Source organism: Lepidothrix coronata, unplaced genomic scaffold (genome assembly GCF_001604755.1).
Source record: "Lepidothrix coronata isolate B3197 unplaced genomic scaffold, Lepidothrix_coronata-1.0 Scaffold124, whole genome shotgun sequence".
Classification (NCBI taxonomy): Eukaryota; Metazoa; Chordata; class Aves; order Passeriformes; family Pipridae; genus Lepidothrix; species Lepidothrix coronata.
In genome coordinates, this window is record NW_016690304.1 from 433,141 (window position 1) to 457,720 (window position 24,580).

Sequence of the window (24,580 nt, forward strand, 5' to 3'; positions counted from 1 at the left end):
CTCAGAGGGTGGGGGGGCCCTGGCCCGGGTTACCCAGAGAAGCTGTGGCTGCCCCTGGATCCCTGGAAGTGTCCAAGGCCAGGTTGGACGGGGCTTGGAGCAACCTGGGCTAGTGGGAGGTGTCCCTGCCCATGGCAGGGGGTGGAACAAGTTCCTTAAGGTCCCTTCCCACACAAACCATTCTGGGATTCTATGACTCCATGAAATACCTTGCTAAGGGAAGCCACCAAGGAAATATTAATCTATTTAGAATTATATGCAGAAATGTCAGAATATGTTGGCATTTTTAAATGCTCATTAATGTTCAGTTCAATTCACCAAGTCAGCACAAAGCTGCCAGTCCCCAAAAAGGGAAGTAAGAAAGATTTTCTTGATGTCTCCTTTTCTTTAGAGTTCAAGAGATCTAGGAGGATCAAACACTTCTGAAATATTTTTAGAAGCCCTAGATTCTATTATTTACATTATTTTTCCCCTTGTGTGTTAAAGATGATGTGTTAGAACAGTTCCTGTCTTTCCTCTCTCTAACTGAATTTCCTTTGCAATGGAAACAAAGAAATCCAGAAGCTGAAGACTCTGGCTCACTGGAGTGACTGAAACTGCCTTTAGTCAGGTGAAAATCACAAGGAAATGCAAGTATTTAAAAAAATATGTATCTGTCAACACCAAACTTGCGATTTTACTTTCATACAGGATACCTGTCTCCTAGTTCTCAAATCAGTTGCAGACTCTCTTGCTTTGATTCCAGATTCAAAGAGAAATTTGGTATTTGTTCTTTGAGGAAGGAAAATTCCTTATCATGCCTCTGATGTCTTATTACATAACCAAAAAAACCCCCAACTTTATAGGGGCAAGATTAAATAATATCATCATCAGTAATTTATTTACCAAAAGAGTTTATTAGCAATGGTGGAGCTGGATTGAGCAGGAAAGTGGGTAAATAAATAAATTGAAACTTGCCCTCTAAAACTACTGATTGCCTTCATATAATTACCAAGACAAATGTTCTCCAGTGGAGAAATACAGAGGTTCTTTCACATCTGTCACAAAGAACACTCTTTGTGGTTCACAGGTGCAGAAATGCATAGATTGAATACGTATTAAATTCTTGTGCCAGTGAATTGTGCAGTCCACAATCACAGTGGCAGTCTTCTGAGTTCTTTATTAAATTGAGGGAGTCAGAAGTTTCCCTCCAAGGACTGTGCTGAACGTATTCCTTATTTGTTAGTAGAACTACAAGCTATTTTAACTTGTCTAATTGTTTTAATTCTCATCGGGAACTGTAATGATAGGACAAGGAGTGATGGGTTCAAACTGAAAGAGGGGAAATTTAGGTTACAAATATGCTGGAAATCCTTCCCTGTGAGGGTGGGGAGGCCCTGGCACAGGTTGCCCAGAGAAGCTGTGGCTGCCCCTGGATCCCTGGAAGTGCCCAAGGCCAGGTTGGACGGGGCTTGGAGCAACCTGGGCTAGTGGGAGGTGTCCCTGCCCATGGTAGGGGTGGGACTGGATGAGCTTTAAGGTCCTTCCCACCCAAACCATTCTGGGATTCCATGACTGTATGATTTAAAATCCTCACTCTGCTCAAACAGCTGGCACCAGCTCAGGGTTGGCAGACAGTTTTCTTGCTCCCACCTCCCACCCCTGTTCTGGGCAGAGTTTCTTCAAATGCTGAATAGACTATTTGCAGTGTCACTGCCTCATTGCATTAAAAGCTCTGACAAAGACTATTCCTTCCTCAACACCTAAGGATGCTCTCATTATCCCATGCCTGTGTTTATACTGGTAATTAAACCAGCTAAATCCATCCAACAACCCAAACCCAGTAATAAACCCAGGCTTTGATTTTATGACATTCCACAGGCAGACTAAGCCCACGACACTTTAGCTTCTTTCAGATACTTCTGAATGCTTTAAGAGTCCTCAGATTCCCCCCCAAAGTATATTCACACTTAAACTCTTTTGACTTTGCTGGAGAAGTCTAAGTTGGGATGATTATAAGACCAGGCTAAGAGGTGGCAAAAAGGACAGAGAAAGGCAAGCTAGCTCAGCATTTTTATACCAAAGAGCCTCTCCCTTGGCTCATACACCTGTAGTGTCTCTCCTGTTCATACACACTGAGTAGGGACTCTAAATAGCATAACAAAATAATATGGAATGGGCCACAATCTCCACAACACTCTGAATTTGGCCCATTTGGTTTTAAAGCTTATCCTTAAAAACCACTTTTTGCTATTTCTCTGCTTAAGCTTGAGATTCCAATGTTCAGAGGGGGAAAAAAAAAGTCAGTGAAGGAGTATTTTGTATCTCAACTGCCAAATCACACAGCAAGGGAACTAGAAAACATGTCTTTTATCTTAGTCCTTGTCTCTCCCATCCCTATCCCTTGATTTGAGACAGTCTGCAGCCAGTGTTGCTGTTTGCATTTGAACACCACTCCTCTCTGGAGGTGTGTTTAGGGAAAGGGATATATAGGAAAAGCCTCTTGCTGGTCTAAATCTCTGAACACGTTCTCTTCACAGAATCATAGAACGGTCTGGCTTGGAAGGGACCTCAAAGGGACCTCCACACCCCTGCCATGGGCAGGGACACCTTCCACTAGCCCAGTTTGCTCCAAGCTCTGTCCAACCTGGCCTTGGGCAATTCCAGGGATGGGGCAGCCACAGCTTCTCTGGTCAAGTTTCCCAATCTTATGGCTTATATTTTTCAGGTCATATAAGAAAATTATTATAGATCTGATTTATACCTTGAAACTCCGTGCTTAGATTTCTGAACACTACACCCATTTCTGCCACATCATACTTCCACCTGTGGATGAGCTGGTGTACCTGTGTTCCCCAGGTAATTTTCCTGGTGCAGGAGGCCCTAACACTTCCAAGACAACAGACAGAAACACAGCAGCAGGTGGCTGTATCCCTGCTGAGCCTCCTGCTCCACCTAACAGCCATTCCGTGTAAGAATGTAAGTGGGACAAGAAAAATCCAGCCCCCCACTGACACACCGAGCACCTGCAGCTCAGCCCAGCCTGGGGGTTCTGCACACTGTCACATTTGAGGCTGACCTGAACACTGCACCAGAGAAAAGAGATTGCAGAATGAATTGTCCATGTGAATTATGGATCTGGGAACATCTGTGACATTTTCATCCTAGAGATGTTACTAATGCTGTTTATAATCCGAGATGACTCAAGGGTTTCAGCCCACTGTCCTTCATTCCCTGTCCAGCCCCTTCAGAGCTGCAGCTGGAACAAGGAACAGGAACAAGTGATGGATGCCACATGAGTCTCCACAACATCCCCAAAATCCAGCAGGATTTGTTTCTGAGCTCCACAGGAGCCAGAACCTCTCACCTTGGTAAGGAGGACAGTGCCACTAAAGAAAGGAACTTTGCTCCTTACGACTAATGTGCTGGGATGCAGCAGGTGTCCAACAGCTCCTGGGGCTCTGGAGACACCTGGCCCAGGGCAGGCAGGGCATGGACAGGGCAAACAGCCTCCTGGGCTCTGCTCAATGTCCCCTCAAACCACCTGGATCACCTGCTGCTCTGTCTCTGGCAGTTTAGGAGAGGCTGCTCCAACATGCTGACACGAACCCTGGGAGCACAGGGATTCCTGCTTGATTCCTACAGCATTAAAAATGAAAGCCTTTCAAAAAAAAACAAAAAAAAAAAACCAAAACCAATCCAAAGCTCCAAACTTCGCTCAGCATCACATGGAAGTGGGCAGGAGTGATGCACTGAGCTATTCAAATGCTCGACTTTCTTACCAAAACTATGCCAAATGTTACTTGAGCACTTGGAGCTGCTGCTGGGGGTACTGAGAGCAGGGAGAGCATCTTCTCCCAGAGGAGAGACCATTTCAAGGCTCCCAAATTGCAGAAAATACTAAATTCCAATTCAGGAATTTCCAAGTTGTTAATGACCATTAAAAGTTACCAATGTTGCAAGTACAGAGTGACAATTCCTGTGGCAGTAACAGCCAAGGCTCTGAACTGGGGAGAGACATCAGGGAGCTGCTGCCTTCATCTGAGCCACAGGAAGGAGAGACTAAACCAGGGAGCAGGAAAAATGACTTGTGAGAAAATCAGCCTGGCTGGAATTCTGCTCCCATTTAGATAAAAAAAATCTCTCTTTGATTCTAGACAAATCACCTCAGCCAATGTTCAGCTCTGAGAAATTTCTCCAAATACCTGAGCCCACTGAGGATTATCTTGGTCTCCATCAAGGTAAACAATCCAGGAGCTTTTTTTAATCAGCAATCACAGAGAACTGATAGAAAAACAGACCTTTAAAATGGTAATGAAAGAGAAAGAGGTGATTCTGATACAATCCCATTATATTTCAGCTCCAGCACTGGGAGTTGTTTTAGTTTTGGCTGTACAACTGCTGAGAATCAACAAGAGCCCAGGCCAAGGCCCCAGTACCTGCTCTCATCTGCACCCACATTTACCACCTAGTCCAGGTTTCTGCTAAGGGACACCAGTCCTCCTCCTGCCTCCAGGGTCTCTGCCCCCCAGCCTGAATAACCTCAGCTGTGACAAATTGCATATTTATGTGTTAATTACTGCCTTAAGCAGCAGTTACAAACCCAAACAAAATCACGCATCAATGGCCAGCGAGCAAGGCCCTGCTGGAGCTGAGCAGCTCTGCTTTCATCCTAAACAAAGACTCAGGAAGGAACCACAGTTCCAAGAGGCCAGGAATTAAGAGGAACTGTAATTTCCTTGATGCATTTTATTTCAGTGCATAAATACATACATACATATATATATATGGAATGACGGCGCTTTCTTTCATAAATAATATATGAGTGTATGTCAAGAAACTGATAAATGGAGATGCAGACACCACACACCATCCCAAGGGATCTCTTAGTGCCTGTCAAGTCAGGCAGCAATGTCCTTCTCTGTCTTGTAGGCACCTGCGTGGTCAGAACCCATGTGAGAGTAGAAGAACTTTATGAGCTGAGCAGTCAGTGAAGAGGAACTGCTTTTAATCTACATCTGTTGTATTATTTAAGGAGAACATCAGAATTTATACCCTGTATCACATAAAGGCATGCAGAGAGGGAGTTGTGTAGGAAAGCCATCTGCAGGTATAATTAGTGTTAAGAGCAACGTATTTGTGGGAAACGTATCCTGACTGACCCAGTTACCTGGGGAAAATCGGAACAAAATTAGGCCTCTGTTACCTGCAAAAAGCACTTCTGATCCAAAAATCAAACAGATACCAGCCACTTTGTCCTGCCCTGGCTTAAAGCTGATATGTTACTGGCAGACCCCTTCAGGTTGATGCTAACATCGATTATCCACCTCTCAACATCCACTCTCAGAAAACTTGGCTGCATTTGTGCAGCAGTAAAACCCCCCGACATTTCTCACCAAATACTGGAATGGTCACCATGGGGGTGAAGGCAGCGCGTTGCTCACGGACAGTGGGAAGCCCAAGTGTGCAAATGGGGCCTGGGGCAATGTAAAGCACTCCCAGAATTTGGGAGCTGGTCATCCCTGGCCTTGTGTCAGTGCACAGGGTCAGATAGAGGAGCAGCTGAGAAGCTGAGAGAACAGTTCGCCAGTTGGGAGCTTCCAACAGCAGCTGCTGAGGAGAAGACCTGGTGTGTGGGAAGACACTGAAGAAAGGAGTCATAGAATCACAGAATCCTTGAGGTTGGAAAACACCTCCAAGACCATCGAGTCCCCCCTGTGCTCAGTCCTCACCTTGTCCCCCAGCCCAGAGCACTGAGTGCCACGGCCAGGCCTTCCTGGGACACCTCCAGGGATGGGCACTCCAAACCTCCCTGGGCAGCCCCTGCCAAGGCCTCACCACCCTTTCCAGCAACAAATTCCTCCTGATATCAAAAGAAGGACAATTCCTTTCCCATTCTCCCAAAGGGTGTCCAACTCATGAGCACAGCCCTCTCTCCTGTATCTGCCTGCATCACACATGTACCCATCTCACCTTTTTCCTACTGCTGTTACCTGTAGTTACCTGGGTTAATTCCCTGGGTGTTTTCTTACACTTTCCTTACACTCATTTCTGTGCCCATAAGCTCCTATAAGGTGTCCAATGTTTCCATTCCTCTTCCTGTTTAAATCTCACAGATCTCATTAATTATAAAACATTTTGCTGTAAGTGACAACTTCCAGTGGTTTATTTGTGCTTCAGGACTTTGATAACAGACAAATTCTTCTGTGATTCCCCAAATCCCCAGTCAACTGGAAAATTAAGATGAATGCAAAGCTGCAGATCTATGGAAATTCATTTCTCATCTCCACCATCTCCAGCTAAGTTTCAAAGCCAGCTGACTAATTCTGGATGCCCCAGTGAGCATAGCCAGGTCTAGTTACTTCTGTGGCTTTACTTGTGTCACTGCACAACTGCAAGAACTGACAACATTTCTGTCTTTTGGGGAGTATAATTTAGGAAAAGAAACACTTTGTGGAGGAATGGCCCAGTGCTGAGATACAATTCAACTAAAGCCCAAACTGCAGAGCCTTTAAAACTATCTATAACTGTATCCTGAACAGGGAAAATAAATTTATGGGTGTACACGGGAGAGACAAATCATGGAGATAAGTATCATATATAAATCTACAGAGGCTACATAATTACTGCATCAGAGATCCGTGATAAATCTTATTCTCCTGGTGAGGACAGAGATACTGATCCATCAGGGGTGTCTGTGGAAGAGTGCTGCAGTGCAGGTCAGACATGCACTTCTGAAGTGACTGTCCTCGCTGTCCCCACGCCACAGCACACTGGGGTGCACTGCAGAGAGGTCTGGGAGCACAAAACCTGCATTCCTGGAGGATAAAACGATGAAATCCAGGAATGGCATGGCTGTTCCAGCTGCTGAGGGCCAGCCCCTTCAGGGACCAGGTACACACAGTCTGCATGAAACCTCTTGGACATGTTGGGTAGAGGTTGGATCCCCAGCAGGAACTGTTCCAACCTACAACACACCTCAGTCCATCCAAAACATCCCACGATGAGTCCCTGACTGGTTGCTGGCCCAGGAGCAGCCCCTGGACTCCAGCCAATTTTAATTTACTTCACTTCAAAGACAAACCACAATGTCTTACAAACACCTCGCAGAAGCTCACTGGGAGAAGCACGGGATCGTTTCCCTCCCTAAAACACACAGCCCAGACATGCTGCCATTTCCCTAATTGGATAAGCATTGGGATTGCAGGCAGCTCTGCTGAGTGATGCACATGGCAACTGCCAGGGAATAAAGGGCAAAAGAGCTAAACATGACTTTATATTAATTTCTCAGAGTGATGCCAAGCACCAGGGCTTGAGCTGAAGCCTTGCCATAATTTAAAGACAACATTTCTACTTGCAGCTGGGTTTCTCCAAGAAACATGGTTCACATAATCCTACCACACCACTGCCTTCTTGTCCTTCCCCAAAAATCCTGATAGCAGTATCACAGCTATTAAGATGCAAATCACTTCAGGAAAGCAGCAGCCAGACAGAGGAGAGTGATTCCCAAACATCCCTATGAGGGGGATGTGCTGCAGTTACACTTCATGTTCTTTAAATATAAGGAAAGGCCATGGAAGAGACAGTTGTTCCAACTCTCTGGGAGAGGGAAATGCCTGGCAAGGGCCCCCAGAGCCCAGTGAGGAGACACAAACCCTTAAGGAGCTTGGAATTCCCCCACTCTTTTATTCAGAGCAAGACTTTCAAGTTCAGAAGCATTTCTGCAGTTCATCTCTAAGGATGATCCCTCCCTGGAAATGGTTTTCAACAAGAATTTACTAAAAGAGGATAAATAGCCATACATTTGATGCCCTGATAACTTTGTGCCATAACTCTTATCACCTGTAATAAAGCAGGCAGGCTCTTAGAAAGGAATGTTATATCCTTGCTTTTGTGCTCTTAAAAGCTGGGACTGCCAATCCCTATATTAAAATCTGAATTTCTGCCATTGTAGATATTTTTTGTCCCTTTCCAGAGAGTGGAAAACAGCTCTAGGAGCATCTCTGCAGTTATTTTAAAGCCAGAGCCAGCCACTGCTGCAACCTCATTTCCCTCGGTCTAACTCGATCCACGAGACCTGTAGAGGGCAGTGGATAAAAGAAAATAAAGCACCAGCAATCAATGTTAAATAAAAATTTAAAAAATTGGGATCTCATCTAATTACTCCCTTATATTGAAAAGCTTCCAGGTAATTCCATGGATTAATGGATTACTGCAATGGGATTTTTCCAAGCCCAAATCCTAGGCTCTCTGGCAGATTGCACTGACAGGTTTTACAGCAGCACTCTTCCCTTGGGATTTATTTATTTTTTTTTCAAACAGGAATCACTTCCTTGCAGCTCAGCTAAAATGTGCAGCAGGCCCTTTGACTTCCATGGTGCTCCTGGGCAAACAAGACTTACCCTTCCTCCATGGAGAGTCCATTAAACCAAAAAAAAGGAACAAAACAATTCAGCAAAGCTGAGTGTTTACACAATATGCAGCAGTAAACCATTAGTGTTCAATTTAATATCGAGTTAATATCAAACCAGCCAGGACCTAGAGTAGAAAACAACTTCTTGGATAATTCCTCTTTGGTTCTCAAGCATGTAGAGGAGGCAGAATCAGAATCACACTGCTGATAACTTCATTAGACATGTGACCGTGGCATATACAATGCACTCGTTACTGATGGAGTATGTAAAATCTTGGATAAACTTAAATTAGGCACAGCAGATAAAAGCATTACAGTAGATACAGTACACTCTGCCTTATCTTGCACATAAGAGTGTTAATCAATATAGCACCAGGCCCTGATTACCTCATTTCAGCTGTGCTTTAGTAACTTCTCACAGCTCTGTTGTGCAGCTCTGAAACTGGCTCTGCAATTACCAGGGGCAGAGCCGTCCACACCTCAGTTAATGCCCTGTTTGTCTGCGGAATGCCGATTAGATCTGCAAACACATCTAAAACCACCAGGAGCTGAGAAGGCAACAAAACAACGCTTGTCAATTTGTGTGCTAAAAGGTGATGCCAGGGCTCTGAGGGTGTTAATACTCAAAGGCACCACGGCCTGGAGCTGCTGGAGTGGGGAACTGGGAGCTGCTCCAGCCCCCCAGTGAGCCACTGGTTCTTGCTGCAGGAAATCCCCTCCAAAAAAAACAGAGAGCAGGAGTCAGCAATGCAGTATTGTTCTTTCCAGGCTCCTGGGTGACTCACCACTGTTATAAATTGCCACTGCTCCCAAGGAGTCAGACACTGACAATTTACTCTCACCTGCTGCATTTTTAACCTTGTTTGTGATTTTTTTTTTTATTTTTTTCCTGCCCCGTGATGGTCTCATCCCTTTTCCATCAGTGTTCCCTGTTGTACCAATTCCCTCAGATTTAAAAAGGGCTAGAGAGCTAACAGCTGCTTTGGCAATTCCCATTTGTGAAAATACACACTTACATGGACTTCTGAGCCTTCTTCATACTCCACAGAGTTGCTGCAGCGTCACACAGAGAGAGCCTATAGGAATGAAAAATTGGGACAATATTATTCATGCTCAGAACAGAACGAAACTCAATAATTTTTCTATCATCCATTATATAGATCTCTATATGTCACGAAGGCAGGGACAGCAGACAAGGAGACAACTGTCTCCTTGGAGAAGTTCACTTTAGGTGATGGCACTCTCCCTTTCAGGAGGAGGAAATGCTAAGGCAGAGCAAGAAAGTGAGAAAAAGTTCAAGGTGAATGTAAAAGGCAGATGCAAACAAGAATGAACAGTAAGAATATGTCACAGGCGTGGTGGAATTAGTTGAAGGTTGGACTTGAGGATCTTGGAGGTCCTTTCCAACCTTAATGATTCTGTGATTCTATGAGATCATGATTCAAACATCGAGCTCCAAAAGGGTGGCAATGAAGAAGGAACAGATGTGTGGCAAGGCCTTGCAGCAGTAGTTCTGCATGAAAACAGCCTTGGGCTGATGAGTATAAATATGCCATGTGTTCATCAGTCAGTGAAGGTGCCCAGAGCCACATAAACAGAGGAGGGCACTCTTTTTCTTGAGAGGAAAAGCACTGCTAGTGGGACTTTCACTTTTTTAAGCTAGAACAGGTTACACTGCACTCTTCCCACTGGCTGGATCCTTTTGCCAGGAGGTTCTTCCTCTTTTACCACGCAGCCTTTACACTTATCTCTCACTTGCACTCAAACAGATTAAATCAAAGCCCAGCTTTCAAACACTTTGAGAAATTCTTACCTCCCAACCACAAAGAGTAAGAAATGGATGACAGGTTGGATCTTCCTACTGGGAAGATGCACCCCTAGTGCCCGCTGGAAGAGGAGGGGGTGATCAGAGGCATGGAGAAGAATGACTCCACAGGTGCATCATCTCAAGGACCTGCTCATACCCCAAAATATCCTCAGGTGTGAGCCAGTAACTGCCTGGCCCAGGCAGAGAGGCCACAACTGAAACAAACCACCTGCCCAGGCAGAATTAAAGAATCCTCTACAAGCAGATTAAGGACAGCAGCTGAGACCACCCCAACCTTCCTGTGCCTCCCCCTGGAAAATAACCATGGAATTGAATACAAACTAGGAGAAGCTGGATTCTTTAAAAAACTGTTTGCTTATGGTTTGCTCCTCTGCAAGTAATCCAAAAACTGTGCTGAGACTCCCTCCAGCATTCATACAACAGAAGTTTGTATTTTAACCAAAGAAATCAATACAAGAAGATACATCTCAAACAGAGACACAACTTTGTGTAAACACACAAATCCAGATGCAGTGATAGCTGTGCATTACCAGTGTAGGCATTTGCTCTGTTAGCAAAGGTAAATGGATGCTGATTTACAATTTCTACCTGTTCATAAAAATAATAACTTTAAATTATGCAAGATCAGGATGATAACTATGATGAACAGAAAGCAAAACCTCAGAGGTATTGGCTCCACTTTATGGCCTTTCACCTCAAATTTCTTGACCATATGGTTATGCAGAAAAATTGGCAAAACAAATACCACAGCAATAAAATTTCACAGCAACAGGAAACAATTTGGCTCCTTAGGCCACTGGCAAATTAGGAAGGCTTTTGTGAATGCACTGTTAGCATACATACAGGGGGGTAAGTCACTAAAAAATACATACATTTAATCCAAAGATTTCTACAAACATTCCAAATTCTATTTTCATTCTCTCATTAGCAACTACACTGAGAAGCTTCTGGCAAGCAGAGCTGTTATGAGCATTAAAAATAGAAATAAAAAACTGGAATATACAAACTGTCTTAATGGGAACAGGGGAAGGTTTCAGTCCCCACCATCAGCACTGCCATCTTCAAACTTTAATTGGAGCAAAATGAACTTGAGTCTTCACACTTAGTGATTTACAGGTGAAAGCAAAATCCCTGGATATTTGAATTCCAAATTGCAGGGGTACCTGTGCGTCCTGCTGAGCAACCTGGCCATGTCCCCTGCAGGGATGAAGCTTTAGGAATATCTCAAATTATCCTGGTGCTGGATTATTGGTGTCTGCCCACAAGAATCTGCTCTTCTGGGCAGCATCAGACCCACAATCCTTCTTTCCTCTCTGGGCTCAGTGCTGCTGTGGGTGTGTTTATCCCAGGATGGGTCAGGCTGGAAGGGACCACAGTGGGCATCTGGTGCCACCTCCCTGCTCCAGCAGGGCCAGCCCAGAGCACAGGACACAGGAGTGTGTCCAGACAGCTCTGGAATAGCCCCAGGGAGGACACTCCACCCCCTCTCTGCTCTCTCTTCAGGGCTGGGTCACTGCCCAGCCAACAAGTTCTTCCTGCTGTCCAGTTGGAACTTCCTGGCCATCAGTTCCTGCCCGTTCCTCTTGTGCCATTGCTGGGCCCCCCCGAGCAGAGCCTGCTCCATCCTCTGCCCCCTCCCTGCAGCCCCTCCAGACCTGGCTGAGGGCCCCTCTCAGGCTCTGCTCTGGAGGCTGAACAGCCCCAGCTCCCTCAGCCTTCCCTTGTAAAAGACAGAATCAGGCTCTAGGCCTCTATTTTAAAGATACCAGAGCAAGCACCAGGTCACCATTTCCTGCTCCAAGACATGATCAGACCTTTCTTTCATTCCTGATGAATGTTTGTTTTAAGTCTTTGGAGAAACTTTAGTGTATCCACCATTTGGGGTGTGCTCCATTGGCCTCAGGCAACTCATCCACTGTCATCAACTGTCAATGCACCCAAATATCTACTACAAAAATTCCCTATTGTGATTTCCACCCACTGATTTTATACCATCCATCATGGATAAAAAGCACAGAATTACAGAATCATTAAGGTTGGAAAAGACCTTTAAGATCATCAAGTCAACACAGCACCACCATCATGTTCACCACTAAACCATGTCCTCAAGTGCCACATCCACACATTCTTTTTCAGCTTTAAAGTCGCTGTTCTTGTAGTGAAAGACTGTTTTAAAACTTCCCTTTTTTCCTTTTCACACTAAATATCAATTTATCGTTGCAAGGTGTATTTTCTAGACCTCTGGTTGATCTTCCTGTTCTCTTCTGGCTTTCCACAACTTCCTGAGATGCAGAGCTCAGAGCAGGAACCAGACCCTAACTCCACTGCTGCACACATCAGGATTATGCTTGCCTTTATTTTTTCCCCCATCACAATGGCACTTTTGCTTCATATTCAGCTTTCCCCCCCTTCCTTTCCCCTTCCTTTGTCTTCCAACATAATCTTTGTCTGTTCCTCGCTTTTTATTTGCTTTAAGGGTTGGATTCTTACTGAACAACATCCTTATTTTTTTTCCCTCAGAAGAAAAGCAAGGGAATTTGATCATTGCCTGACTCTGGACTCACCCTGGCTGAATTTACCCTGGTTTCAGACAGAAATGGAATTTCCCATCTCTCTCCAAACTGGCACTGGGACAGGCTCAATGTCTTTAAGAAGCTGCCTGTGCTGTGAAGTGACTCTTAGGAGCTTTAAGGGTGCTGAGGTGTCTTTAAACCAATTCTGCTCAAGGGGATTTTTTTTTTTGAGTGCTCATTCTTAGTCTATTTTTCATCAACTACAAAACAAAGGATAATTAAGAGAAAATATTATCATAAATCAACATTAAAAAAAAAAAGAAAACAAACCTGGTACCCAAATGAAAGCATTTCACAATCCAAAAGTACAATAATGTAACCCAGCTGCATTCAGATTTCTGTTCTTATTTTGTCATAAAATGTTGGATTTTTTCCTGAAGCAGAAACCATGGTTCACACAGTTGTTGTTTCCCATGACTCCAAGCATGGAGCTCCTGCTGCCCTTCCCAGGCATGGGAGAGGCAGTTGGCTTTCAGATCTTCCTAAAGCAGCAGGACATTCACCTGAAACAACCTGGAAAAGAGCAAGAGAGCCCAACCCTGCTGTTGCACTTTTCTGAATAAAACAATGCCACTGACCAAAATTTACACCTGTGAGTGAAAAAGGGAGGCAGAAATACAAATTGCACTCACAGTGGAACTATAATTCAAAAGGAAAATAGAATCATTAAGGTTGGAAAAGACCTCCAAGATCATAAATTCCAACCTTGAACCAAATACCACCGTGGCCACTAAACCATATTGTGAAGTGTCACATCCACTCGTTTTCTGAACACCTAGATTTAGGTGAAAGCGAGAAAATTTAAATATACAACTGTGAATTAACTTATTTCAAACCCTATTCTAAGAGAGTTAATCTGCTTTCCTTCTCAATGTCTCCCCCTTTCACCATCCAAATTATCTTGCTCAGGTCCTGTCAGAGGTCCTGCTCAAGCTGGTGACAGGCAAATAAGGGACAATCAGGAAGGAGGTAAAGAGGCAAGAAGGGTTAAGTTAATGAAAGAGCCACCAGTTCATATCCCAGAGAGGCTGCTGGGTGAGACCACTCTTACCCCAAAGAGGTTTTATCCTGATCAACTGAGGAGTGATCCTACCTTTCTTCATCCCAATTGTGTAAGAAAAGAATTACCCTCACTGCAGATCAGTTATATCTAATCAGACAAAATTAAACCATCACAGCAGAGCCTTCCAATAGGGCTGGCAGAAGCACAGAAAATGTAATTTTCTCATCACTCTTTGTCACCTTCAACAGCAGTGATGTCTTTATCTATTGTATTTTTCCAAGGGGTATCTGTTCATGGTTTGGTTTTGTCTCATTCACCTTTTAACATTTCAAAAGCTCCTGAGACATCTGAGAGGAAAAAGGAGAGAGGGACATGTTGAATGAGATGTTACAATAAGGACATGTATATTCAATTTGCCTCTGTGTTGGAATGGTGGCTGCTACGTGTTTCTTCAGGGGAAAAAAAAAAAAGGTGAGAGCTTGCAGATTTTCCTTCTTGTATAATTTTTTTCTCTTTAAAACAAATCCCCAGGATGAATCCTGGTTCCAATCCTAGAAGAAGGCATGCAGTGGAGTTTGAACCAGCTGCTTACACCAGAGAGCAGTTGCTTAAAATAGTAGGTTTGCTTAAATTCTTTCATGTCAGTGTTTCCCACTGGAATCACAACTCAGATTGTGAAAATGCCCTTGCAATGATTAGGTGCAGGTGGCTCAGGAGATGCTCTGAAATCATGAATGCAGAGAGCATGGACAACTCGACTGGTTGCTTTCATGGCTTGAGCAGTTTTTCACCTCTCTGAAGCTGGTAGAGTGCATTACCCCGTGGGTTTATATTCTGTGATCCTTAGAAACCCCAAGGTATTTAAACGTAATTTTACATGACCAATACTTGGTATCTGTTGGGTCTGTAACCTCATCTAACACAAAGAGAAGAAATGTTCTGATTACCCTGTTAACATCCAAAGTATAAGATTTTGAGGAATTTCCATGCAGATGGAAGTTGAATTATTACAGTTTCATTTTACTTACAAATTTACAAATATGAATATTAACTAATTCCACTTCAGCACATCAGCTCTTTTTTTCTTGGTCAATCCTTCAGTTTATTCTTAAAAGTTTATCCTTAAAACGTTTTCATCATCACCTTTGGCCATTAGTTGTGTTTATTTACTTATTCAGTGATAGAGGAGAAGCTCTTTTCCTCACTGCACAGACTCTCTCAGTAGATTTTAGTGTCCTTTGAGAAATCTTGCTTTGATCCTCAGAGTAACTACAAAAAGCAGACTGGGAATCTTCATTAAATAAATTGCCTAACTCTTGGCACATGTTAGGACCCTCAACTCTTCATCTACACGACAGTGAAATGAAATTTTTAAACTTTCCCACTAGAAATAAGCTAATATGTTAAATACAGCATCACCCATTGGAACACGAATAGCACATTTAAGTAAAAATATGCTGAAGAGGAAAAAAAGTAATTTTGTTTTCCAATTTTCCTTAGAGTAAAATAAAATTATCACAAGCAAATTCCTGAACAAACATGGCACCACAGTTTGATGGACATGGTGGTACTCCCTCAGAGGTTGGACTGGGTGACCTTGGAGGTTTTTTCCAACCTCAAAGGTTCTATGACTTGCAGCTCTGGGATTGCTGAACCCTCTGACTCACCTCAAGGCAATGTTATGTCAGACAGAGTAGTTTCTGTTAGTAAAGTAACACATTGGTCTGTAGTAAAACAGTGAAACAACTTGGACATAGAATACAAGGAAGCGGCAGCTTCAGGGGCCTTGATGGAGTTGGCTTAGCAAAAGCACAATTAAGATCTATTTTCTGTCAGCCCACCAAGGTTTTGTGGGTCTTTGTGCTTATCTTCCTGTAATCTCAGTATAACTGAGCTCTGCTTGTGTTTAAAGGCTGCATGTTGGGCCCCCTCCACGCAGAGCTGGAGAATAAGGAACTCTCACTCTGTAGCACTGTCCTCTGCACCAGGGAGGCTTCACCAAATAGAACAGAGCAGAAGAGTTAAGGCTGGAAAAGACCTTTAAGAGCATCGAATCCAACCATCAACCAGCACCACCACTGAGTTCACCACTAAACCATGTTCTCAAGTGCCACCTCCACACGTGTTCTGAACACTTCCAGGGATGGAGACTCCACCACTGCCCTGGGCAGCCCCTTCCAGTGCTCAGCAGCCCTTTGCAAACTGCTCCACACTGCAAGGATGAAGCTTTCAGCTCTAGTCCAAAAAGCTTAGCATGAGAAGGCAGGTGAGCACTGTCCCCACACACCAGGGGGCCGAGGAAGGGAGTCTCTCCATGCTTTAGGGCAATTAATTGCTGCATATACCAAAACCAATTTAAGGCAGAGAAAAAGCGTTCAGGGCAGCAACCTTTAAAACCAAAGTGAAGTAACGAAGTGCTTAAGCTTGATTCAAGGCTGGGTTTTCCACAAACAGTATTGGTAATATTATAGAATCACAGAATAGTTTAGGTTGGAAGGGATCTTAAAGACCATCCCACTCCACCCCCTGCCATGGGCAGGGACACCTCCCACTAGCCCAGGTTGCTCCAAGCCCCATCCAACCTGGCCTTGGGCACTTCCAGGGATCCAGGGGCAGCCACAGCTTCTCTGGGCAACCTCTACCAGGGCCTCACCACCCTCACAGCCAAGAAATCCTTCCCAATATCCCATCTAACCCTGCCCTCTGTCAGCTTGAAGCCATTCTCCCTTGTCCTGCCACCCTTGGAAATAGTCTCTCTCCATCTTTCCTCTTGGGCCCTTCAGGCCCTGGAAGGTCACAATTTGGTCACCCCAAAGCTTTTCCTCTCTAGGCTGAACAATCCCAACTCTCCCAGCCTTTCCTTCCAGCAAAGATGCTCCAGCCCTCTGATCATCTTGGGGCCTTCTCCAGACTTGCTCCAAGATGACCACTAAAAATCAGTTTTCTCATTACTTTTGATGAGACGGCACCACAACAACTCTACCCCTGCTGTCTGGGGATGGCATGGACGTGGACTCTCATTTGTTCCCCACTTCCAAAGCCATGCTGCTGAAGGCTCTGGAAAGTGAAACAGGGCTGTGAAGGAGGGATTCAGACACTGAAAATCTAGAGACCTCCAAGGAAGTCTTATTTCAAGCTGGAGCTGACTGCAGAGGTCACACGTTTCTCTGGAGGACAGGAACGACACATTCAGTGGATTAGTCAGGAACTGAATTACTGCTCTCCAAGCCTGGCATTTGACTTGGCTGTCAAGTGCATAACACCTAATAAAAGGCAGTGGGCTGTTTCACTCTGCTGACTCACAGGTCTCAGAGGCTGAAGGAGATGGTGTTGGCTTTGCCAATAATTTTGAAGTAGATGAATATACATGTATTCTGTAAGACTCTTTTTCTACAAACTTAATAGTAACTTCCAGGCTTGAGGTGAGAACAGGGGACAGACTGAATAAATAAAAGCATGGGAATATCCCAGGAGGGCCTCATGTGTGTGTAGCAAATGTACTGTGGGCCACTTTTCTGTCAGGAATGAGAGTTTCAAGACAAGGGCCAGTAAGTAATTGGATCAGTCCTGGTAAAAGTTCCAGGAATTAATTTAGGGTGTGATCTCTTCAATACCTGTCTTACAGAAGGACACGCCAAGTGGCCTTGCCAGGGCCTGGCATCACTCACTCTGTGGAGGGACAAAGCCCAAAACACCCCCCAAATAACATGAAATCACTCCAAGACAATGCTCTGAAAGTGTTTGAAGAGGGAGCTGAAAAGTCTGTGTCACAGGCCAGGCCATCACAGGTCACTCCTGCAGAGGGACAGGCAGCAAAGCCCCTGAGGGCAATGCTCTGACACACAGCCCACGGGCAGAGCACGGGGCAGGGTCATCCCCCACAGCACCAAACCTGCTGCTTCACTCAGCCAGCACTGCCAGGAGAGGAGAAAGGCTGACACTCCCACCTTTCAACATGCACAGTTTTGGGAATATCGTGTTCAAAGTCTCCCAGGATGCAGCAAACCCACGATGCTCTGTCTCAGCTTCAGCTTGATTTGGAACAGCTTCCAGTACAGAGTGGCCTGTATGTGCTTAAGAACATGTAACAAGAGAATACCAGGAGTGTGTTCTGTGAGCCCTCTCCATAGAAGGATTAAAAGTTTGCAATCATCGTGAAGAATTCAGAAGCAGAAAGTCTTACACAATCAGTATGATCTTAAACAGTCATGTTTAATGAAACACTGAATTAGTCACTGGTCCTTGAGTGTCAGAAGCACAGAATAAGCTGGGAAGCCTCTAAATAAACAGCTTTATCTGCCCAGAACAGCAATGATGAGTGTAACAACTTGCCCATATCTCCAAAAAGAAGATCTATGAGTGGGAAGATAGAGAATAATAAAGTACAAGTTTATTCAGTAGGGCCAGATTGCCAAAATCCAGCTTCCTCATACAGGGAGCAGAGGGGCAGCTCCAATCTGTGCTCTCTGTGAGCAGGGACAGGACCCAGGGAACGGCTGGAGCTGTGCCAGGGCAGGGTCAGGTTGGATCTTAGGGAAAGGTTCTTCCCCCAGAGGGTGGTTGGGCACTGCCCAGGCTCCCCAGGGCAGTGGGCACAGCCCCAAGGCTGCCAGAGCTCCAGGAGGGTTTGGACTCCCCTCCTCATCTCCACCTTGCACAAGGCTTTGCTGCTTTCCTGTCGGGTTTGTGCTGTGCCCACGTGCAAAGGCTCCTTACAAAGTCCTTTGGATCCTCACCCGCCCTGCCCTGAGGTTAAAACTACCACTGCACTGGAGCCATGACAGGTGTGCACCAGTGAGCCTGCCTGTGCCCAGCCAAAATTCCCAAAGGTTTGTGGAAGACTAGGAAGAAGCCAACAAAGAACTGGTTGTTGCTGTGGCCAGAGCAAACCACTGACCTTCCTGGTGACCAGAAACACCGATGGAAGTTAGAGGGTCTTCAAAGGAAGAAAAAAAACTCCAAACTTTCATTTTTCTCAGCTCTCTGCATCAGAGGCTGGCACATCTCGATTAGAATTCAAGATGACTCATATTCCACAGCCTGCTTCTAATCCCTAAAATACTATCACCATGGATAGTTGCTTGCAAAGATGCTTTAAGGCATAGTGGGCAAAATCCCTGATAGGCAATTTTTTCCTCTTTAATCAATTAAATTTTAACTCTCTCCCTTTCCAGATCTCCACAGTGACACGTAATAGCAGCCCCCATTTAAACTATGCATTGATGGTGGGTTTCTGTGATCTACTGTGCATTATATTATACTAAACTGAGAAAAAGTGGACTCTTATCACAACTACTGGAACTGTTTTTCCTTCCATGTCGATTTACATCCAAATAACCGACTTATCAACCTTGCAAATGTCAACCTGCACTGAGGCAGGGAGCTGTGAAGCTCTTAGGCAGACACTCTCCTTGGGACTGAAAGGTCAGTGTGCATGTTATTTATTCTTACCATGGAAATATTTTACTCTTAAGTCAGGGAGGACTTTTACACTACCCACAGAAATAATAATGGCAGATTTTAACCAAGAAAAGTCTGGCCTCAGTTTGAATCAAATAAAAACTTTTAAAAGGATTAATTTTCTTAACCCCCAGACAGAAATATATACAGGGAATAAAGTCAGGAGCGTAAGAGCATCGTACTCCAAGGAGGGTCCATTTCTTCAGGCAGAGAGCCCAGATGTGGCTGCCACTCCTCTTGGGGAAGCCAGAATTGCAAAATCCCCTCTGACTTCCATGCAGGAATTCCTCTTACTGGCACCAGTTTCAAATTCCCTTAAAAACAACCTGTCCTGGTTTTGGCTGGGATAGAGTTAAACCACAGGTACTTTCCTTAATATTTCTCTGTCTCACTTCTCTCCTTGCAAACCCCAATAACGACTTATTTTACAATTAAGTGGCATTATGGCAAAGGCAACCATAAAACGGACATTGGGTTTACCCATCTGTAAAACTACACAGCACAAGCAGGAGGAAAGATGTGGGTTATCAGAGGAGCTTTTTATTAGCTCAGATACTGAAAAGAACCTGAACAACACTGATGGAGGGCTAATGACAGCAGGGGGCTTCCAGTTTGACTATTCAAATCAGACCTGCTGTTGCTTGACTGAGAGAATCTGTAAACTGGATTAGCTCCAAATGATGATCCTATTTATGTGCAAAAGCATGTGCTTGGAGCATAACTATTGGTGTAGGTAAAGGAGGGTGAAATGCATAAATAAGATAAGTGGCCTATTAGCAAACACATAACATCATGTGTAAGAATATCAACTGTTTAAGAAGAGATGTCTAATAAACTGTAATTGCTGGTGCTGCTGGCTGGCTCCCACTGTGATGCTGTTTGATTAACAGTGTAACCAACAATTTGTTCCTTATGGCATTGTTTTAGTACAGAGAATGTAGATCACTGTGAAAATAAGGTAAATCTGTGTTGGGAGAAATAAGCCTCCAGGGTTAGTGGGAGAGACAGATGCAGTAAGAAAACAGCACTGCACTAACACAACATTTTTAATGTGCAAGTACCACTGCTTTGAGAGAAACAACAGCAATGCAGCTACTGCAGCAAAATTAATAAAAATAATCCTAGTTTCTGAAGAATAAAGTCATTATTGTTGTAACAAAGGACAGTCTTGCCCTTAAGCTTGCCTGAATGTACTAATCTGGCTACTAACACACAGAGATGGGCAGCACAGGAGAGGTCACAGAATCACAGAATCAAGTTAAGGTTGGAAAAGACCTTTGAAATCACCAACTCCAACCGACAAGCACGACCACCATGTTCACCACTAAACCATGTCCTCAAGTGCCACATCCACGTGGTTTTTAAACACTTGCACAGATGGTGACTCCACCCCTGCCCTAGGCAGCTGTGCCAATGCTTTACAACCCTTGCTGTGAAAACTTTTTTTCCTAATATCCAACCTGAGCCTCCCCTGGCACAGCTGGAGGCCGTTCCCTCTCCTCCTGTCCCTTGTTCCCTGGGAGCAGAGCCCAATCCCCCCCTGGCTCCCCCCTCCTGTCAGGGGGTTGCAGAGCCAGAAGGTCCCCCCTGAGCCTCCTTTTCTCCAGGCTGAGCCCCCCCAGCTGCTGGAGGCAGCTCTGCAGGGGGGTCTCCCCTGAGGGGCAGAGGGGCAGAATCCCCCCCTGCCCTGCTGCCCACACTGGGGGATCAGCCCAGGGCACCGGGGGTTTCTGGGCCGGGGCAGGTCCAGCCTCTGCCCCACCAGCACCCCCAGGGCCTTCTGCCTGGGCTGCTCCATCTGCTCATCCCCAGCCTGGATTGATCCCAGGGGTTCTCCTGACCCAGGGGCAGCACCAGCACTTGGCCTTGTTAAACCTCCTGAGATTCCCAGGGGCCACTGCTCGAGCTTGTCCAGGTCCCCCTGGATGGCCCCGTCCTTCAGGTGTGTCACTGCACCCCCAGCTCGGTGTCACCTGCAAACTTGCTGAGGGGACACTGGATTTCCCATGGATTTCACGTGGAAGGGGCTACAGGACTAGATTTACAGCTCATGGTGCAATGAGCCTGACCCTGGTCTGAAATTAAGAGAAGGACAGCTCTGAAGATAACATGATGAGAGATTTTTGGACCATTTTGCTCTTACTGGAGTATTTTATAACTTCTTCATGGAAGCCATCTGATTTTTTTTTTTTTTTTGGCAGGGGTTGGGGTTTGAAGTGCTCCACAAAGACTGGAAAGTTGCATTCCCGTTCAAAACAAGGGCAGCTGTATTTGCCAGGAAAACCATGATTTTATCTGTCTTCACACAAGGTTTCTGCTCCTCAGTGTCCAATGCTAAATTATTTCTCTCCTTAGCACAGGCCAGCAGTGCCGCACTGAGCTTCACCATTTCCTTCTCACAGTTGTTCTCTGTTTCACAATCAGCACAATTAAATCAACTCCTGCTGCCAGTGTGGGGTTTCTTTCTAAGTGAACACTCTCTTGGTTGTTGCTTGGACATTAAAAATCTTCTGAGTTTTGTGGTTGGTTTCTTAAAGTGAACAATCCCCAAACTCTTTTGATATGTGACTCAGCAAAGTTTTTGCCCTCTGCTGCTGCTGAGGTTACCTGTGACTTGCTGGGACACCAGAGGGGCCACTCTCAAAAGCAGACTCTGTTTTTGTTCCTGAGACTGTGCCAAAAAAACTTCCTCTGTTAAAAAAAAAAAGAAAATATTGGACCAAGTGGGACGACTCTTTTTACCCATCTTTTATCACTTCATACACTCTTACACACGATGTCCTTCTACATCCCCTCCCTCTCCTTTTGCCTTTAACGATCCTCAAAATAGGCGAAAAGACTCATCAAGGATGGAGCATCCCCAAATTAATTGTTACAGCAGCAGGGAGGAGAAAGAGCACTGCTCAAAAAACAGATTCTGCCAAGTCTTTACTCCTTCTGTCCTGACATTCCTTTTGCAAATGCCCAGGAGGATGGCTGGCTCTGGCTCCCCCTCAGCTAATCCCATTGCAAGGCTGCTCCATCCCTTCCGACCCGCTCAGAATGCACAGGCGGGTTTGTTTGCTGGGCTGCACCATCCAGAACGTGCTACACATTCCCTGCATTATTTATACTGGCCACTTAGAAATTGATTTTTATTTATTTAAAGTTTCCATCTGTAGGTTCTGGCTACCTTTCAAAATCTCCCCCTTCCATCATGTTCTAATGGATATCTGTTCTCCCAGAACATCTGTCCTTTAGGGTCCTGTTAGATGTAAGTTAACAGGGACACCACGTTTCATCTTATTATATGTGTACAGTTTTCTGTTTAAAATCCCCACAATATTACAGTTTCTTTTAATTGTAAAACAAAAAACAAATGAATATAAAATTAGTTTCAAGCCCTCATGAGTTTTTCACTCCTGTCAAAAATGTGAACACTGGGTTTGCAATGACACACCTCAGGATAGGGAGATATTTTCCATTGCCCTAAATCTGTCACAAAACCCAAGCTGATGAAAATGTGATAGTTCACATGACATAGGGTCTCATGTTCATAACATTGTTTTAATCTGCCTTTTTTATTCTTTCATAAGAGATCTCCATTAGTTTCTACAATTAAGTGGCTTTAAAATGGCAGAATGGACCTGGGGACTTGTAGCATCTGTGCTGTCTATGGTTCCAAATATTTTAGATCCTAACAGATCTAACATGAGTGTCCTGAACTGAAATCCAGGCTTCTGCATCCAAGTGTCACCATCCACCTCTTGTGAGAAGGATTCATCCATCCAGGGATGTCCATGGAGCAACAGGAAGACCTCAGCAGACTGTGGGTAAGAGTCATTTATCTCCAGCTTCCACTGCCAACTGCAACCTTTATCAAGTTGTGATGCTTAGGAGATGAGCTGGAAAGTCTCCAGAGCTATAGTATATGATGGGGAAAGTGGAGGAGAAAAGGGGAGGGTCTGACTGACACTGCAGAACCTTGAGGTGGCTGAATTCATCACATGAAAACACCTGTAGGACTCTACAAGACCAATCCAACTGTGCTGGAGGAAGAGAAACATCGCAGAAATCAAGTCAACATCAAGGCAAAAAGGTCCTCCTGGACTCACGAGGCAACCTGTGAAGTGCCAAGGCAGAGGAATATCCAGTATGACTGTACAACACAGCATTACTGTACAACACTAAATACACCTGACAGATCCTTCGGGTCTGCTTTCTTCAAAGCCTGGGGACACCCATAAATTGGGGGCCCAGCTCCCAGTGTTGCAAGCTATTCCTGAGAACTGCAGGTGGGCTTCTACTCAGAAATCTCATCCCTGCCATGAAATTCATCTTGAAAAAACAGTGGGTTTGTGTCCCAGCTGCGTTTGGAAAGTCCTTCTGGAATTTCACTCGTCTTTCTCCAGTTTCCAATTTAAACACACTCAAGACACATTGAAGTCCATTAGCCCCTCTATCCACATTAATAGGTTCTATTTCCTCATATTTGAACCCTCCCTGTATTTTTAAAAACTGGACATCTCTTTATTTTGCTACAAAAGCAATGAAATCCCAATCAGTCCTGTAACAGGGAGGGATGGAGGCACACTGTGCAATTACTTGTCCTTCTATTGACTCTCAGATTTTAAATTGATCTTCATGTGATGACAAGGAACCAAACCACATATGATAGTGTGAGTGAGCCTTGTACAACTGGGCAAACACCTCCCTGTTCTTACTCACCAGGCACAGCCTGAAATTCCTTTCAGTTGGGGATTTTTTAGCAGCTCCACCAACAGCAGCTCCTTGCTCTTCCCACTTTAAGCTCCATGACAAGCCATGATCAGCCCTTCACAGGAGGGTCCATCAAGCCCAGAAGTCCCTCCCTGACAGAAGCAGCCCCTAAGGAAGGGCAGAGATGTTCATCCCATGGGAGAATTCCCCTAAACTCCCAACTGATCCCCAAACACTTGCAGTTCAGTTGCTTCCTGAAAAAAAGGCTTTACATTTTACAGGCCCCATTACGAAACTTCCATAACTTAACATAAGTTAACATAAGTTAACATGGAACAAGTTGCCCAGAGAAGCTGTGGCTGCCCATCCCATCCAAGGCCAGGTTGGATGGGGCTTGGAGCAACCTGGGCTAGTGGAAGGTGGCCCTGCCCATGGCAGGGGGTGGAAGGGGATGAGCTTTAAGGGCCCTTCCAACCCAGGCCATTCTATGATGATTCTGTTACGACGAACCTCAGGAAAGCATCCTTTGCATCCAGCTCTGCCCAACGTTTTGGTCTGTGAGTGGCAATGGCCAGCTCAGCATTCATCACCTCATGGCTGGGATTTTTGTCTTCTTCACTTTGCAC

General features: G+C 44.9%; 1 protein-coding gene across 9 annotated transcripts in view; it reads right to left on the bottom strand.

Annotated features, from left to right (window-relative positions):
• PCDH15 (protocadherin related 15) overlaps positions 1-24,580 on the bottom strand; it is a 688,108-nt gene that overhangs the window by 377,418 nt on the left and 286,110 nt on the right. For all 9 annotated transcript variants that reach the window (XR_001876630.1, XM_017826140.1, XM_017826139.1 and 6 more), the window contains one exon: positions 9,409-9,468. The gene's annotated coding sequence lies outside the window, so the exon portion shown is untranslated. The remainder of the gene's footprint in view (positions 1-9,408; positions 9,469-24,580) is intronic.